Source organism: Neofelis nebulosa, chromosome 10 (genome assembly GCF_028018385.1).
Source record: "Neofelis nebulosa isolate mNeoNeb1 chromosome 10, mNeoNeb1.pri, whole genome shotgun sequence".
NCBI classification, from domain to species: Eukaryota; Metazoa; Chordata; class Mammalia; order Carnivora; family Felidae; genus Neofelis; species Neofelis nebulosa.
This window is the reverse complement of record NC_080791.1, coordinates 994,871-1,013,344: the sequence shown is the minus strand read 5'-3', so window position 1 is coordinate 1,013,344 and position 18,474 is coordinate 994,871. Positions and strand designations below refer to the sequence as shown.

The 18,474-nt window shown below is 49.7% G+C and overlaps 1 long non-coding RNA gene across 1 annotated transcript; it reads left to right on the top strand.

Annotated features, from left to right (window-relative positions):
* The first annotated feature begins 241 nt into the window (after positions 1-241).
* LOC131486555 (uncharacterized) lies at positions 242-4,195 on the top strand. The gene is made up of 2 exons (XR_009249395.1): positions 242-627; positions 2,738-4,195. It is a non-coding gene; the product is annotated as an uncharacterized LOC131486555 (long non-coding RNA).
* The last annotated feature ends 14,279 nt before the right edge of the window (positions 4,196-18,474 follow it).

The following is an 18,474-nucleotide window of genomic DNA, read 5'->3' as shown; positions in this document are numbered from 1 at the left end:
TCACAGCAATACAAGGATCTAACTATACTGGTTTGCAAGCTGTTTGCCTAGAACTCTGTAAGCAAAGGATGACCACAGTGACAATCACAAGTTTGTACTTCACTGCCCGCTGTCACGTCCGTGATCTTGTCTGGTTCTCTGGACAACCCCGAGAGGTCAGGGGGAGAGTAGGTCCCTTGCGCGAAGAAGGAAGCTGAGACACCATCGTGTGCTTGGAGGCTTCGCAGGTGGAGTCCCCATCCAGACACCTGGCTGGCACTCCCATGTTCTTCTCCCTGGAACCTTCTTCCCGGCCGTCGGCGCCAGGAGGAGGCCCCCCGCCCCCTGAGGTGCAGCCCCCCGGGGCTGGGCTGGAGGTGAATTCAGAAGGCTTGGCTCCCTTTCACTCCCCGTGTTGGTGTTCCGTTCCCGGCTAGCAGCTCCAGTCCCTTGAGGGCACCTGAAGTGCCAGTGGCTGATGGCACCGTGGACAACACCTGGCCACATCCCCGGGACCCACCCTCCCCACAGAGAGACGTGGCACCAGTCTGCCGAGGAACATCACCTATGCCTCTGACATCTGCGAGGAGGGCACCATCTCCCCTCCCGGAAAACACAGAATGCAGTTCCCGATTTCCGGCTTCGACGGTAATTCCCAACCTTAGACGCTCGCCCCGCTAACGACGACGCTTGACGGACGTGGCGCGTGATCGGCAAACATGGAGGGCTCCCGGTTGTGGGGGCTGGGCGACCAGGGGCCCGCACGGCCGCGTCCCGCTGACAGTTCTCTTCCTGGTCCTGCCTTCGTGTGAGCTTTCGGTTTCTCCAAGGGCAGTAACCCCATCGTCAGGGCGCCTCCCCCATGGCTGGTCTCATCCTAATTACCCCCCAAAGGCCCCACCTCCCAGTACTGTCACACGGGGGTTAGGAGTTCAACACACCAACTGGGGGTGAGAGACACACACATTCAGCCCATAGCAATGCACAACTAGAACCGCCCTGGGAGCTTTGAAAATCGCCAACCGCGAGGCCCCTTTATGCCAGACCGATCTGGAATCTCGGCCAAGGTGGCCTGCGATTCTGCGTTTCCAGCGAGCTCCCGGGTGACGCTGGTCCAGACTGGTTGAGTAGCACTGACTCCCTGACTCAACGGTTCTCGATGTCACTGCTATGGGAATTACCTGGAGGCTGCGTCACAGCACAGGTTGTGGGGTCCCCACCTCCGGACCTGCTGATGCAGCCTGTCCTGCACCGGCCCGACTTCGTCATTTCCAACAAGTTCCCAGGCATTGGATGCACCTGGAGACCACGCTCTGGAAACCAATAGAGTGTGCGTAGGTGGCCCACCCACCCACCTCCCCTCCCACCGCCTCCTGGGCCCTCCCTCCTGTGCTGTCCTGCTAACCCCATGCTGACCACGGCCCTGCCGCCTGACAGCAGAAAGCACAACCATGGGAGGCAGGCAGAGGCCCCCCCCAGGAGCGCTGGCTACCCCGGGGTCCGTCTTGGGCCTCCACCCTGCTTTTGCCCTGCAGTGACCTCGCAGGCCGGAGGTCAGCATAGGCCCCGACCGGGTGTGGGGAGGCCTGTCATGATCGTCCCTAAAGGGTGCACAGCTGGCCCCACTTTACATAACTCGTTGGCTGGCCCTTCACCTAACTACCTGTGACCTCATCACCATGCTCCTCGCCCTATAAAAGCCAGGAAGTAGGACCCTGATCCGGCAGAGGAGAGGGTTGGGGGGGGGGGGGGGGTGTTGCGTTGGGCTACTCTCGTCCGGTCGTGTCATTTTTGGGTTTCGAAGGGCCTTCTCCATCTGGACAGTACTTTTCTGCTCCTCCTCCGCGTCCCAGCAGCTCCTCCCCTTGGTCTGTTCCTGAGTCTGGCTCCATCAGTGCCTCCTCGGGATGAGGGATGAAGGTCCGGGCAGACAGGGATCCTTTGTGCCCCCACGGTCCCTCTGTGGGCGCCCCCAAACAGGAGCCAGATTCACATATACTGGCGCTTCCTAAAGAGACAGCGTTCTGGCCGGCCCTGGGTTTGGGACAAGGGAGCGAGGGAGGAAAGGTGGTTGTGAAGCGTCTTTCCAAGAAAGGACCAACACCCACCTGAACGCTGAGGGCTCAGAAATCTGTTTGGAGCGTCAGGACCCTCGTTCAGTCAATTTGACAACCTTCTTGGAAAGGAAACTTGCTCACAAAAATCGTCTGAGGATAGAGGCAGAACGTTCCTTTCTGACTGGGGCAGGGCAGGGGGGTGATTCCTGATTGATTCTCCTGGCCCAGGGAGCCTGCCAGGGGTCACCCCCTCTGATTTTGCACAGACACATCCCCCCTCCCCCCGCCTGGCTCTGAGTGACAGGGGGAGGGTTCCAGCCCAGCCCAGGGTAACCAGCCAGCAGCCGCTGGCCCTGGCTCGGACTGGGCCCATGCTAGCGAGGGTGATCTTCTCACGTCTCTAGAGCTCGGCTGCAGCCGTCGGGTTCCCCTCCTGTCCACGGGGTCATCGGGAAGAAAAGAGCAGGTGCAGCCAGTGAGGGAAGAAAGCCAGGTGATGGGAACGGGCATCCTGGAACCACTCCTGGGAAGCACAGACCTGCTAGCTCTCTCTGGACCTCGCTCTACCCTCCCCGCTGAGTAACCAGCCCATCACCTTCTGCATTCAAATCTTTGAACCTTCAGCATTATTTGCAAATCCCCATGTGCCACCTAGTGAGAACTTCCGTGAGCTGAAAATGTGCTCTTTCCTCTACCCCCAGGGTTGGGCGCCGGCTGAGTTAAGGGAGAAATGCAAACATGTGTTTCTCCGATTTCAATCTTCGTGGGAACTACGAGGGGAATTTGATAAAATGTGGATTCTGCTGCAAGATGGCCAAGTGTGGGGCCTGCGATTCCTGGAAGAACGCTGCGTGAAAAGGGTCTGTTCTCCAGAACTGGTGTTGTGTGTGACCCTCACAAAGCACCAAGAGCGAACATGGGAGAAGTTTTATAAACATTTTTTCCTCTCTACACAAGACACAAGCCCAGAAATTAAAATGGAAAATCTGAAAATGTGATGAAATACAAATTTAAATTTCTCCAGGGCAACAGGACTATAAACAGGAGACAACAGAAAAAATTTGCATATGTGAAGGGATTGCTTCCTTTATTTAATTCTGAAAGATCTCTTAACATAACTAAGACAAAGACCTCAAGGGGAAAATGGTCCCACGACCCCCCCCCCCAATCCTTTCTGGCCAGTGGAAGGAGGGCTTATGTATGAGCCTTAGCTCAATCTCACTCATAATTAACGAAATAAGAAAAAAAGAGAAAAGCACTGACATACTTTTTTTTCTACCTCTCAGTCGAAATCCTTTGTTTGCTTGTAATACCTTAACATATAATGTTGACAAGAGTATAGGATAAAAGCTGTTCTCATGTCCTGCTAGTACAGATGTAAGCTGTCACAATGTGCTTGATGGGCAATTAAAATAACACATTTTTCTTGGGGTGCCTGGGTGGCTCCGTTGGTTAAGCATCCAACTTCGGCTCAGGTCATGAGTTCGAGCCCCGTTTGGCTCTGTGCTGACAGCTCAGAGCCTGGAGCCTGCTTCAAATTCTCTCTCTCCCTCTCTCTCTCTGCCCCTCCTCCACTCGTGCGCGCGCGCTCTCTCTCTCTCTCTCTCTCTCTCTCAAAAATAAATGATAAACATTAAAATTTAAAAAAAAATCTTTTCCTAAGTGTTGGTCAAGAAACTAATACCAGAGCTGCCCCTGGGCAGGAGAGTTTGGGGGAAATCCAAGAGACAGACACTTTCAAACCGAAAAGAAGGCTCCAGGGACCGCAGGGGCAGAACTGGACAATCAGAGCTCGTGGTCACTAATAGCAAGGACTCAGTAAATGTCGGCTATTGCTGTTTTTTCCTCTTTATTTTTTTATCTTTGTGTGTAAAAAAATGTTTATGGTAATGGGGGACTAAATTATTTGTATTGGCCTTCATACTGAAAATGAATGGATAAACTAGTTTTAAAATGTTGTCAGCCTTTGGGGCGCCTGGGTGGCTCAGCCCATTAAGCATCCAACTACAGCTCAGGTCATGATCTCAGGGTTTGTGAGTTCGGGCCCCGTGTTGGGTTCTGTGCTGACAGTTCAGACCCTGGAGTCTGCTTCAGATTCTGTGTCCCCCTTTCTCTCTGCCCCTCCCTCCCCATGTGCATGCTCTTTCTCTCTCTCTCTCTCTCTCTCTCAAAACTAAGAAAGAAAAAAAATTTTTTAAATGTTGTTTAAAAAAAAAAATTTTTTTTAAATGTTGTTAGCCTGTCAAATACATGATAGGACATCTCTTAAAACACCTGTAAATTACTCCGTGGCCAACAAACCAAATGCTACAAGGCCAGGCAGGTAAGGTAGACATGTGGGTGGGGGCATGTGTATTATTTGGGACATGGGTGACATTGTGAGAAATTGGAAAGAACTCCCGGACGAGGCAAACATTTACGAGACGCAGCATGGGCTCCCAAAAGTAAACTTTGTTCTCCCTTCACAAAGAGATCGAGGTGTTGGCCACTTCTCCTAATTCATATTAAATTCTAAGTGCTCAGAGCTACCAGGCAGGCGACGTAGCTCAAGTTTGTCCTCAGACAAATGAGGGCTCCATGCAAACTCCCAGGTACAAGCTCCCAGACCTTGGAAAAGTGATTCAGTCTTTACATGTATTCACGGTGAAGATCATAAAAACACCCCGTCTGCTGAGCTGCTGTGAAGGTCAATGGTAGAAACCTGTGAAATGCCAATATATGGCAAAGAAATGGTATCTTCTGTCAGAAAACAATGGTAATAGAAGTTATTTGGGGCTACTTTTCATCGTCCTTCCATTTTTGTGACAGTGGAAAATGGGCAAGTCTTCAGAAGGAATTTTGTACCCCAGGAGCCAAGGTGTCACCACCCGGCTTTCCATCCACCAGCTGTGTTAACTCGCTTTGCCACCAGATGGCAGTGGCCTCCCAGAACGTTTGAGCTGGAAGGACGTGAAGTGGTGACTCTGGTGTTACAAATCCAGCCTAGAACCACGCCACATTAACAGGGTGGCACATCCAAGAGAAATCGTTGCCTTACTAGTTAAGAAATACAGGGCCCCTTCCTGAAATTCAAGGCCTGAGGGGATGATGTCCAGAGCAGTTCATGACTTTTTCCATAGAAGTGCTCACTCAAGTGAAGTGAGCTTGCTCCTACCACAGGGCCTTTGCCCTTACAGTCTGTGTTCCCAGATCCTCTCACCCCAGGCGCCGGTGCAGGTGTTCACTAACAGAAGTCCCAGGGGAGAGGGGTTGGCTCTGTCCCTACCGCTTCCCCAACCCCAAGAGCTTTGCCTCTTATACAAGAAACGTTGTCTCGATAAATCGCCTTCAGATGAAAGTTACACAAATACCTGAGTTCTCAAAAGTTGCTCATCCCCCAGCTGAAAACACTTCTGCTTTTCCTCCAGAGAGCAAATCCAAGTGAAGAGAGACTGTCCACCAGCCTGGGGGGGGGGGGGGGGGGGGGGGGGAAGGGGGGAGGGGTTGCTGCAATTGCTCCCCACCCCTTACCTGTGCGAACCACATCTCACCTCCTACCATCCCTTGAGCCCCCAGTGACGATTGCAAGGCTAAACTAACGGGAGATAACGGGGTGAAGTCTTTTTCTCCTTATCAGTAACATGGCCTTTAATGGACTCATCTTGGAGAGAAAGTGGTCACCGAAACCAGATGTCTCCTTCGTGGGGTCTTTTATCTACATCTGGATATCTTCCAGATGCTTCCAGCACAGCTGACTTCACTGTCTTCTTCCAGAAACCGTGCCTGCCTTCAGCACCCCCATGACAGGCCCTCAGGTCACCGCCCTCTTGGGACCTGCTCACTCAGAGTCACCGCCCACCTCAAGCATGTGTCTGTCCTTGTCTCCGCTCTTACCGCCATCACACAGCCTCCTGGCGCCACCGTGTTTCATGTAGACTTCTCCCACAATGTCCAGTCCTCACCGCAGTGAATTCTGAGCCAGCTCCAAGGACCAGAAGGTCCTTGAGGGCCGCACATATCTTACTCCTTTGTAGGGATCTTTTTTATGCCTGGCCCTGAAAAATGGATCTGGAGCATTTTGATGCCATAATTGGTCCCCATTACCTACCAACCAAGTAAATCCCAAGCCGACTTCCCTGTCCTCAAGGTCACCAGCATGTCCCTTAATTACCTGCCTACATGTCCCATCCACTCCCAGCCTGGCTGAACACCCGGGGTGTCTACCTCATGCCCCTGGAGAAAGGCCCTTGAATGATTAATGCATGAGGGTAGATTGTACTTAAAATGTTAGAGTATTAGTTAACAGGAAGGTTCTAGAGCCAGACTGCCTGGGTTCATATCTCCCTCCCTCCACTGTCTCCAAGGCTGTGTGACTTGGGAAAGCATTATTTTACCCTCTCTGTGCCTCAGTTTCCTCACTGGCAAAAAGATGCTAATAATGGCACCTTTCTCTTAGGTTTTCATTTATTTTTGGAGAATTAGGTTAACATGTTAAAGCTCTGGAACAGTCCTGACACACAGTAAGCGTTCAGTTGATTTCTAGGTATTACTGGGTGTGTGCTGTGTGTCAGCGGTGATGCTAGAAACGATGGGTGGTGCATCTAATCCTACAACACCGCGGGAGGGAAGCAGGCCACGTGTTCCCACCTCCCCATGGTCGGGAAGCACGGAGCACGGACTGGAGTCCAGGGCTGGCCCTTTCTGTGACGCTCCCACTTTCCAAACCAGTCCACGGCCACGCGTGAACCACCATCCTATAATTTGGCCCTTTTACCTTTAAGTAATAGCCACATAAATGTAAACCTCATTTGCCTGCCACAAATGAGATCAAAAAGTTGGCCAAGTCTCCTACTTTGTATTAAACTAAATAGAGAATTCTTAAACATTTGTTATCTGCCCTCTAAAAATTCTGACCATTACACAGGACTTGGCAAACAGTATGTGCCACACTGCTTAGCCTGTTTTTTCTTTTAATTTTTTTCAATGTTTATTTATTTTTGAGAGAGAGAGAGAATATGAGCAGGGGATGGGTAGAGAGAGAGGGAGACACAGAATCCGAAGCAGGCTCCAGGCTCCGAGCTGTCGGCACAGAGCCCGACGTGGGGCTCGAACCTGCGAACAGTGAGATCATGACCTGAGCCGAAGTCAGACGCTCAACCGACTGAGCCATCTAGGCGCCCTGGCCTGTTTTTATCCGTATGAGCTTGACCAGAGTAAAGTCATTGGTCTGCTGTGTAACGACAGCGCTGTAACAATGGGCACAGTAGTTAACAATACTGGACACTTAAAAAGTGGTTACGAAGGTGGCTTTCATGTGATGAGATCTTTGCCACACCTAAAACAAGAGTGGCAAAGCAAAATGAAAAAGAATAAAAAGTGCAAAACAATAAAAGTGGGACAGGGGAGGAGGGCGCCAGAACGGTGTGGGTAGGGAACACGGGACTTGGCGCGTCGCACCTGCCTTCTAGTCTTCTGTAGCTTTGCGGATTCACCGAAATCCCTCACCTACGAATAAAGCCACGTGTTCCTCCTCTTCTCCCTCCACAATGGAGGAAGAATAAAATTATCAACTGTGGAGATAAATTGTGAGAAATGGACTCTACACATCAACACTTTAATTACTGTTTGAGGAAATTAATCCTAACTTGCATTCCTATCGGAATCTAATGGTAACAACGCCGGACCCCTCCGAGAAGGTCTGTTGTTCAATTCCAACCCGCTCACTCCTGCCCAGGGACACCGTGCTTCCTCGTAAAACTGCAATTTCCTGGACGGAGTTATTCTCCAGAGAGGCACAGTGTTCCTCGTTTTGTGGGCACATACTTCAGTGCAGAAGCAGTCCGGAAACTCTTCTAGGAATGAAAGGTCGAACGCTTCCTCCTGTGCAGACTAGAAACGAGGGGGGCTTGAGGGAAGGCCAGGCCTCCCCTTGCAGCTTGCAAAGTCCCCTATGCTCGGAGTTTTGGGGTATTCCCAGGGGTCAGCCTGGTCCCACACAAAAACAACGTGTGCTTGTGAGGTGCACGTTGACCGAGACTTCACGCGGGATCAGCGAACGGCCTGCACACAAATACAATCCAGGACCGCAGGCGACAGTTACGTCGGCTGTGAACTCAGGCGTTGACTCACATCCGTGGTGTCTCCTTGCCGAGGAAGGGCATTTGGCACCACTTCTGTCCAGCAAGCTCTGCTTCCCGCTTTGCGTAGCCAAGGTGATCTGGGATGTTTGCGGTGCAAATACCAGGAGGGTTTACAATCTCTGTCCACCTAAGGGAAAGTCAAGCACAGAATACGTTGTATATTTTCTTTGGTCTCCATGTATTTCTCTGTCTCTTCTTTGGTCGCTTCATGGACACTTTCGTTGTTTGGTATCATGCTGTTTAGACTCCGCGTGTTTGTGTTTTTTCCAGCCCTTTTCTTGTGATTTATTTCTAGTTTCATACACTTGTGGCCAGAAGAGAGTCAAGACTCTGGAAAGGCCATTTGCTTCCAGGAAGAAGCCGGGGGAGCCAGGGTGGTCGTCTGGAATGCCCCTGAGGCAGGCCCAAGACAGGAGGCCGTGATGCCCTCTGCCAAGGGCGCAGGAGGCCGGGCCAGGGGACCGGTCACCTGTCTGCCAACCCTCTCAGCTCCTCGGAGCTCATTCCCTGCTAACTCGTCCTTCTCACCACCCTGGCTCCCTTCCGGGAGAACCCAGGCAGCCAGGCTGTCCCCAAGGAACAGAGGACAGAAAATGGAGCAATGGTACCGCAGGAGACACACAGGGGACCAGAGCCATTGGGAAGGCAGCTCGAAGGGCTGCGAGACGCTGTGCGTGTGGGGCGTTCAGGTGCAGAGAGAAAGGACCATCTTTTCTCTTTTTCAGAAAGTGCATAAAGGACCTGCCAGGAGAGCATTAACATGGTAGCCTTAGAAAGCTGTGCAGCACGGCTGGCCGTCGGCTGGCTGGCTTCTAGAAACTTACATTTTGGAAGGATTCCCTCCATTAACGGATAAGAAAGGCCCTCCGGGCTGGAACCGTGCGAACAGCCTGGCTTACGCGGAACACCCGCTTTCCTTCTGGGATTTGAAAGCACGCCTGGCAGAGGCAGGCAGAGGGGGCTCGTCACCCACTCTTCCAGGAGCTTCCCGGGTCGACAACACGGCACGCGTATTGCGAGGAGATTCCAGAGGGTATTATGGGACTCCACCGGGAAGTACCCTGGCAAACGTGCACCTGGCTCCCCCTGGACGTGGCCTTTCCACCTTCCCCTGTGCTGACTTTTCTCTGGAACAAATCACAGCCATGAGTACGACTCCGAGCAGAGCCCCGTCCCTTCCCTGCGACGCGTGGAGCCTGGGGGTGGACACGGGGGTCCTCCGACCGCCTTGCTGTGCTCTGGACACGCAGGGAGGTGCTCATGGCCGTAAAACCAAGTAGATCCGAGCTACGAATCTGCAGCTCAGGTAGAAGGCTTGGACTCCACACATCAGCCAGACAGTTCATCTATGTCCCGGGCATGTGAAGAAACAGGAGGAACGTTTGTAGCAATTGGAGAAGGGGTGTTTTGCCCTTGAAAAGCACCATGTAGTGTATGATCCAGTCTTAGCCTCAAGCAAAGAAAGTTGCTGCATAAGTTAAATGCTAGTTACCAGAAATGATTTTCCCCGAGGTAGAATCAAAACTAGAAATATAAGGTTCCTCCTTGCTTTTGCTTTTTCTTTTCTTTTTTCTTTTTTTTTTTTTTTAGTCCCTGCCTGCCTGTTAAAAGGCATTTAGTAAAACTTGGAGTTAAAAGTGTTCTCAGGGGCCATTAATCTCCTATCCCTATAGTAATACTCTAGAACATTCCTCCCTTACACTCAGGGCTTCTCACATTTTCCCTGAAAGCTCCCTAAGGAAATATTTCTAATTGACAAAGAAGTAGTTACAGATGTCGTACAAATGAGATTTGCGAATATAGATACCTCCAAACAGGCCTGGTTTTGCTTAAAAATTCCTCTGAGTTTGGCTTTTGATTGCATCGTGTGTCTGTTTTTCCTTAACGTAAAAACATTATAGATTCAGGCCTAACCTGGCGCATGTGTGTTGCTGTGGGAGTATTAATAAGCACAGTCTGAAGTAAGATACATTCTTGTAACATTTTTCCTAATTAAAAACTACATCAAAGTACAAAGGAAAAGGAAACAGTCCCACATAAACTCTCCCAGCTCTCGTGGTAACCGCATCTAATATCTAGGTGCCTGTCCTAGAAATTCTTTAAAGAAAAAAAACCAATTATAATATATAGTGATACATTAGGGGCGCCTGGGTGGCTCAGTCGGTAAAGCGTCTGACTTCGCTCAGGTCGTGATCTCGTGCTTTGTGAGCTTGAGCCCCACATGGGGCTCTGTGCTGACACCTCAGAGCCTGGAGCCTGCTTTGGATTCTGTGTCTCCCTCTCTCTCTGCCCCTCCCCTGCTCATTCTCTCTCTCTCTCTCTCTCTCTCAATAATAAATAAATGTTAAAAAAAGTTTTAAATATATAGTGATACATTCTAGTTGTGAAAGAAAGAAAAAGAAAGAGAGGGAGGGAGGAAGGAAGGAGAATTACAATTTCGATGGAAGGAAGGACCTGGAAATCTAACTTTGGAAGACCTCAAGATGGGATAGACAGAAGATTAGATATAATAACCATGTTTCCATTGTAAAACACACCTTTCCAGTAAGGATCCCAGTTCTTTAGCTACAGCATGACAGAGTCTAGAACACTAAGAAGGGATGTCTGCACAGTTATCACCTCGATGCCTTGTTAATGTCAGGTTAGGCGTCCGTATGCTCTTTAGTTAGCCTTACTCAGCGGCTGGCAGCAGTCATCGCACAGGTGAAGAACACAGTTGGAAATTTATTTTCCACTTCTACAAGCAGGTCTTTCCAAGGGACTCGTAAGAAAATAATTGTGCCTGCGAGACTATTCAACTCTGTGGTTGGCCACATAGAAGACCCCGGAGGGTTTCAAGGGCCAGAAAGAAGTGAGGGTTACATACGCACACACACGTGCACATGTGCGTGCATGCACACAGCGAGTAGAACCATGGGGAGGGCGAAAATCCTACTGGACAACAACCTTCCACCAGACATCTGGCTTATGGGCCAGAATTTACTCCAATGCTGGACGCCTGCAGGTAGCAACAGTGCTCAAAAGACACGGAATGTTTGCCACGGAGAGGTCCAAGCTGTACTCGTGGTTCTGGTATTCAGCAACGGGTGAGCGTTTGCAAGCCACCGCTCTAAGCCTGCTTTCCTATCAGGAAACTAGGTATAACAATGCTCACCTAGAAAGACTAAAGTTATATTTTATAATGCCTGGAACATAATAAATACTTAATATATGATCGCTCAGAGGGTTGTTATGCTGGTAAATAAAACAGTATACGTGAAAGCACTTTGTGATCTGCGTAGTTATCTGAGGCTGGGAAGAAGCCACATCTTGCCAGAATGCTAATGTTTAGAACTAAGAATTACATTGGATAAGGTCCTCACTGACTCAGGAAGGCAAACAGATTTCTCCTGGACGAACAACTCCAGTCACTGAGGGGCTGTTTCCTGGAGTGCTGCCTTGTGGAAAAAAATCCTGAAATCATGTCCAGACACAGAAAGAAAGGGTTTTGTGAGAAATCAGTTATGTCTTCCAACAACACAGAAGGGAAGAGACTTACAGCATTCGCGTCCGGCCCTGCAGTGTCAGACCGTCTCGAGGAACATGTTGGACCTGAAGCCTACCGCCGGCGCCCACGGAAAGGCACCTGCCTGCACCCTGGCCCCTGATCTGCAGCTGCTCCACTTTGTGATGCAGAGAAAGTTTTCGTGAACAGAAAACGGCAACCATAAACATCAGATCTGCAAGGTGCATATGCTGCACGAGAAACCCACGATATTGCAACCCTTTCAGGTTTTTCCAAGTGTGTAATCTCCACCCCTTCTTTTCACCCCCTCTCTACTCAGATCCTAATTTTTTTCATTAAATCAACAGTTTACATTTTTTATTATGTAATGATCATCTACTTCCAAGTCAAAATAGTTTAATGTGAGTAACTTTCCATTTACATACAACTTTTGTTCCTAAAAAGGTTTTTTTCTAAAAGTTAGTTGTTGCTTTACTTTTCATTGCTTAGTTTTCTATGTGCCCATTCCAAGTTTTTTCAAATGTGCCAGCCGATTCGATGTGTGCCTATTGACAATTATCCAACTCAAATCTTATCTAACCCTTTAATTTAGCTCTACTTTTCCTCCCTGAGGTTGAAACTGCCCATACTGACCTTAATGGTAGGTCTCTAGCCTTAATGCTCAGCTATTTTTCCCTTCATTTCTCTTCTGAGTTGGCTCCTCTACCTCACAGATACCATTTCTTTCTCTTCCTTTACTCTATCAATTCACTGAACCATATTCTCCTGTAACTTCCTGAGACAGGGAACTCCCTCCCTCTACCATCCTGTCCCCTTTACCAGGCCTTCTCCTTCACATGCTTTAGGGCACCAGACAGCCCCTCCTCCGGGAAATTTCTTGATTCCCACAGCTAGGGTTTCCCCCCACGTTCCACTCCCTTGGCACAGTGACTGGTACTTGTATCATCACATTTATCAAAAGTCTTTCTCAAGACCGGAGGCCAGGAAGTCCACAACCAAGTGATCAGAGTTGGCACAATCTGTGTGCCTTGAGGTGACAACCAGCTCATACATGATGTTGACCTTCAGCATCCTTTGGCCTTGAAGAGTAGACAAAAAGGAACAGCCCTCCTCCACTCTGTCTGAGAAGAGGACAAAATGAGTAAGCATGAAAACCTAGAAACCAGGTGGGAAACAACAGAGCCTTAAAGACAAGAATGATCTGGCAGAGTTTGCAAATGGTGGTGTTGGGCAAATCCCAGGAACCGAGTCACCAGCCCTTCCAACCACCCATGAACGCTACCATTGGGCCTTTTCTCATGCCCTGTCATCAGCTCTGGGTCTACATCCAGATGGGGGATACTGACCTGAGCAGAGGACCAACCAGAGAGGAAACATGAGCATGTCACGGTTCTGGGAAGGAAGCACTATGTCGAAAGAGTGAAGGAGCAGATTCGTTTATATAGAAGAGTGCATGAAAAGGTAATGAGATGAAGAAAAACCTCAGTCGCCAAAATCCCTGTTAGGGAAAGCACTACATTCGTCCTGGAACAAACATCTTCAGCACAGCTGAGACTCACCCTCAACCTGTGGGCACACGTTCCAGAAACAAGAACTGATTGCTTGGTTGCTGTGTATGTAGAGAAGCTAGAGGTTTAAAGTTCCCTTCCAGGCACATGGGTGACGGTTAAACGTCCAACTTCAGCTCAGGTCATGATCTCACCGTGCGTGAGTTCGAGCCCCGCATCGGGCTCTGTGCCGACAGCTCAGAGCCTGGAGCCTGCTTCGGATTCTGTGTCTCCCTCTCTCTCTGCCCCTCCCCTGCTCACGCTCTGTCTCTCTCTCAAAAAAATAAACATTAGAAAAATTTTTTTAAAAAGTCCCCTTCAAAAAAAGATTCAGAGAACTCCCAAAAGGGGCAAGAAAAGGAAGAACTGAGGAGAATCGTATATCAGAGGGTTACACCATAACCAAAAAAGACTTTGATAAAATATTATTTATTCACAACATTATAACTAGACATCTGTACCTCTTAATCCCAGACAGCATAGGGAATATAACCAACAATATTGTACTGATGCTGTTTGGTGACGGATGGGGATGACATTCATCGCAATGAGCCCTGAGCAATGTATAGAATTGTTGGGTCCCTGTGCTGTGCACCCAAAACGAATATAGCATTATATGTTCATTGTACTTGAATTTTTAAAAAGGCAAAAGAAGTGGACCTCTATGTGTCCTCCCTCTTCCTGGGTATTTTAGAAGAAAACTGTAGGGTAAGCAGTTGTTTGCCAAAGTTTAAACTCCTGTCTCCTTAGAGACGTTCTGAGACCTTCTGAGTCCTGTGATCCTCGGCCTTTCGTGGGACCAGGCGCGTGATTACACCTCAAGAACTATAATAACAACAAGCGCGAGACATAATTATAAACCCAAAAGTGGCGGCTTCGTCTCTGCTGCTGGGGCTTATATTCTTCGCCCAAATTGCTTCAAACTGCAAGTTAGCGTTTTAAAAAAGATCCTGGGTTCTCCAGGGGGAAAAAGCAAATATTTCTGGGTTCAGAACACGATTCTGGTTCTAAGGCGATCTTTTGGCTGCTATAGTTGGATAGAATGAGTATTTGCTAAACTGCTCTCTGCATTCATCTTACAGGGGTGGGACAGCAAAGGTGAGTGAAACGTGATTTCTGCTTTCAGAGAACTCATAATCTAGTTTGGGGCTCAGAAATACAATCAATAACCCAAGTAGAATGGAGATAAACGTACTGAAACAGAGTTTTGTGGAAAGGCTACCTGATAAGACACATTTGGAAAAACACGTTCACTGCAAATCTGAAGCCTGTCTCCTGGGTGCTAGTCTATCCTGTTTTCTTCCTATCAAAACACGAGGACCATATCAGCAGGCTTGTGGAGAGAAACAACGTTGACAACAGATGATGACTCCCCAGAGAGGAAGAATAAGGCCGGGACTAAGAGGAGGAGTAGGACTCCATAGAGGCGACCAGCCTGGAGGTCGGATGAATTTGCAGTGGAAGCCAAAGTGTGGCCTCACCCCTGGAGAGGTCACAGGGGGTCGGAAGACACAGCAGACCCCAGAAAGTGTCCCTAAGGAGGCATCTCTCGCCCCCGCCGCCAACATTTCATGCGGGTGAAATCAGGTTCAGATGAACATCAAGGGAAGAGAAAGATGTCATCAAGGGCAAGTTGCCTCTTTCTCGGGCTGTGCGTTGGTGTGATGATGATGGTCCTGGGGACCAACCCGGCAGGGCGCTGTAAACGCAGCCTCCGAGGCCGGAGGTGAGGCGCACACGCCAACAACTTCTTTCCGTCCCCAAGGGCTCCAATTTCTCAGGAATGCACAGCTTCAACCGAGCCAAGGTTCTATTCTTGGTGCTAGAAACACAACAATAGGTCAGCACAGGAAACGTCAAGAAACGAAACCCTCCATGTTTATCCCTCACCTCCAAGGCCAAGTTCAAGCGCTGCCTGGTGTGCTCAAGACTCCCGCCATCAGGCTGCTGGCCTCTTCTGCCCTGCGTCCCGCTGCTCTGCTTGCCCTGTGGCCTCGTGAATTCTGGGTTGTCACGTTCTTGCACCACCTCATTCTGTCCTCTCCTTAGCCTGGTTCCTGCTGCCCGTCCCAACACGCCCAGGAAGGCTTCCCCGACCTCTGCCGACGATCCCACGACAATAACAGCCCGCACCCACCCTTGACTCCGGTTTCGATTGCCCTTTTGCAGGACCACCTGTTGGCCCAGCTCTTGAGCTGCTCCCCTGCAGAGCCAGGTCCTGTTTACCACCTGTGACTGGTGCCAGGCAGGTGGTAGTTAAGTGAATGAGCAACTGGCGTATTTGTAAACTTCAATCAAATATTCTCTCACCCTTCGTTTTGGCTGGCATGAACATCCCGAGCACCAGGGACTGTAGGGACACCCAAGAGAAAAGAAAAAAGAAAAAGCGAGCCCCTATCCTCAAAGAGGATGCTTCTTAATTGTGCCGTGTGGGTGGGCGGAGGCAGGAGAGAGAAATTTAGAGTATGTTTGGTTTTTTTTTCATGTTTATCTTTATTTTTGAGACAGAGAGAGACAGAGCATGAGCGGAGGAGAGGCAGAGAGAGAGGGAGACACAGAATCGGAAGCAGGCTCCAGGCTGTGAGCTGTCCACAAGGAGTCTGACACGGGGCTCGAACCCGTCAACTGCGAGATCATGACCTGAGCCGAAGCCGGACGCTCAGCCGACCGAGCCACCCAGGTGCCAGAAATTTAGGGTATGTTTAAAAGACTGGGAAGGAAAAATGAAGGGGATAAGAGCAGAAAAACAGGGAGTATTCTTGTAAGCACTCATTACGCCCTGCTCGCGTCCTTAGCGGTTCTGAGCATGTGTGAAGGACCCCAGTCAAAAGGGGTGAAATTGGAAGACTTGTGCAGATAAATTAGATCTTATGATTATAGTAATTAGCATCTGTGATATTGAATTATAATTGTACCTTGTAGATGAACATAATGTGCAATGGTGCATAATATGTCCTATATAGTATATGTATCGCTGTGTAATGACAGCAAGCCCCACCCAGAGCTCTCTGCACACCGTCTACACACCCCGTCTCATTCCGTTTGTACAACGTGGAGTGGACTACAATATCCTCAGTCCGTGGTGAAGAAAGTAACGCTCAGAAAGGCTAGCTTTCCCCAAACCAGACAGCTGTGGCACCTGCCTGTCTTGTGTGCATCCAAATAGCCAGAGAAATCAATACCTTCATTAACTGAAACGTGCCATCACTGTGCCTAAACGCACTTGCCCAAGAAGTAGGTGTTCTGGAAAGAGCTTGTGAGGACTACTGTTTTCTTACAAACACGTCGCCCGTGTCTCAGACCAACTAGTCCTTCCCAAAATGGAATGTTGCCCTCAGTTAGAACCTGGTTAATTGTAAGGGAATCAAAACTACTGAAGTGTTTCCTTTGAATCTGTCCCAGATTATTAGGGAAAGGGCTTATAAAACAAAATGAAGACTTTATGTAACCATTCTCTGGGTCTTGAGAAACCATTTACTGACAGAAGCACTTTGGGATTACCGAATGGAGAGAGTTAGGGATCTGTCCTCACAGAGAGTAAAATAAAATTATTTGAGAAGCTGGATGAACACAAAATACATTTGCAATTGCTGTGAACACTGCTCAGGAAAGTCTGAGGTCAGGAATCACTAAGATTATGCGGTTTAGGACAACGAGGCTTTATTTCCATGCACCTCCTTTAAATCACCACCACCCACATTGTGCCTTCTTCACCATTTCCCTTCTTTAAAAATGCAAACCTTCACATTCAGCTACTTGAATCCTATCTCTGGAGATTTTTAAATGACTGCATTTGTAGAATTTCGATATCTGATTTTGTCTATTCTTTGGGCAGAAGCACAAAGCATCATAAAGGCCCCTGGGAACAGGAAGGGTGGGAGTTGAGGTATTCGAAGTCATTATTAGCAGATTCGGTTCACGCTGGGCCCACAGCATGAGTTCCGTGGACTCTGGCCTCTGTCTGCATCCGAAGACCCAGCTCTCCTTCTCCTCCCTGCACAGCTCACTCAGAGGAGGAATTTTCCACCTGGCCCACAGCTCCCAGCCCGGTGCCTTTGTAGCAGGAAGGGGGGGCTCTGTTCTGGCTCCCACGCTGAGGTCAGTGGGGGGCTGGGTGTGTGCCCCTGGCTGGCGGGCCTCCTGCACATACTCCTGCTGCATCCACGGGAGCCTGGGGGTCATGACCACCCCACCCGCACCCCATACACTTGGTACTCATGGGATCCAGGCCCCCCAGATTGCAGAACTCGTAGATGCAGCGCCCACGGGGGCATCTGGATGTCCCTCTGGGGATGTACTGATGTCCCCAGCTGTCATGGGTCCTATGGCAGACGGCCCTCAACGTGGGCTCTGATAGGAAGAGATGTCCCTTTCCAGCCACCCAAGACTGGCCCGTGGGGAGGGCAGATATCGAGGCTCAATGACCACACCCCAACGCGGGTCAGCCCAGAGCTGCCCCCCGGTGCCACCGTGGTGAGACTGCATCACCCCAGCCTCTCTCTCCGCCCAGTCCTGTTCCTTCCCTGCCCCACCCCAGGCGGTGGTCCCACACAACCCCCGGTAACTTCTTGTCCCCTACTGCCCACCGTGGGGTCTACTCCCAGGGGAGCCTGGTCTGTGACAAGGGACAAATCACTCTGACGAGGGCACCACAAAAATCAAATACTTCGATTCAAACCTTATTATGTTTGAACACTTTCTCGAATCTCTAGAAATGACTATGCGATATTCTTCTTACAAACCAAGTCTTCCTGTTTCCCATTGTCCCCAGTGATTCTGTTCATTCGTTCACCAAATGTGTTTTGTTAATTTATTAGACGTCTGGCCATCAACAAACGTATTTCTGGGTGTCAGCCTTCTAAGGAGCAGAGCAGGGTGGAGGGGGACAGCCACCGACCCAGCAGCGTGAGTACTGTTGCAGACACACAGACAGGGGGGCATCCCTGGGCCGCATTAGAGCCCGTGACACAATTCAGGGGCCACACGGGGTTCGTCACGGGTGCAGCAAAGGCCACAGGGAGAGAGAACGGAAAGGCGGCTGGTGAGGCCAGGCAGGGCAGGAATGTCCCACAAACCACGGTGGGTGTTTTCTGAAAGGTCAGTGGAGCCCTTGGAACCTTTACGTACAGGGTGATGTGATTCTACCTTATTTTTTAAATGTTACCTTGGTAACAGAGTTTGAGTCAGAAAGTTGCAAGACTAATAATGCTAGGGGACGGGTCAGGAGGGTGTGTTAGTGACCCAAGGGCAAAACAATGACAGCCAGA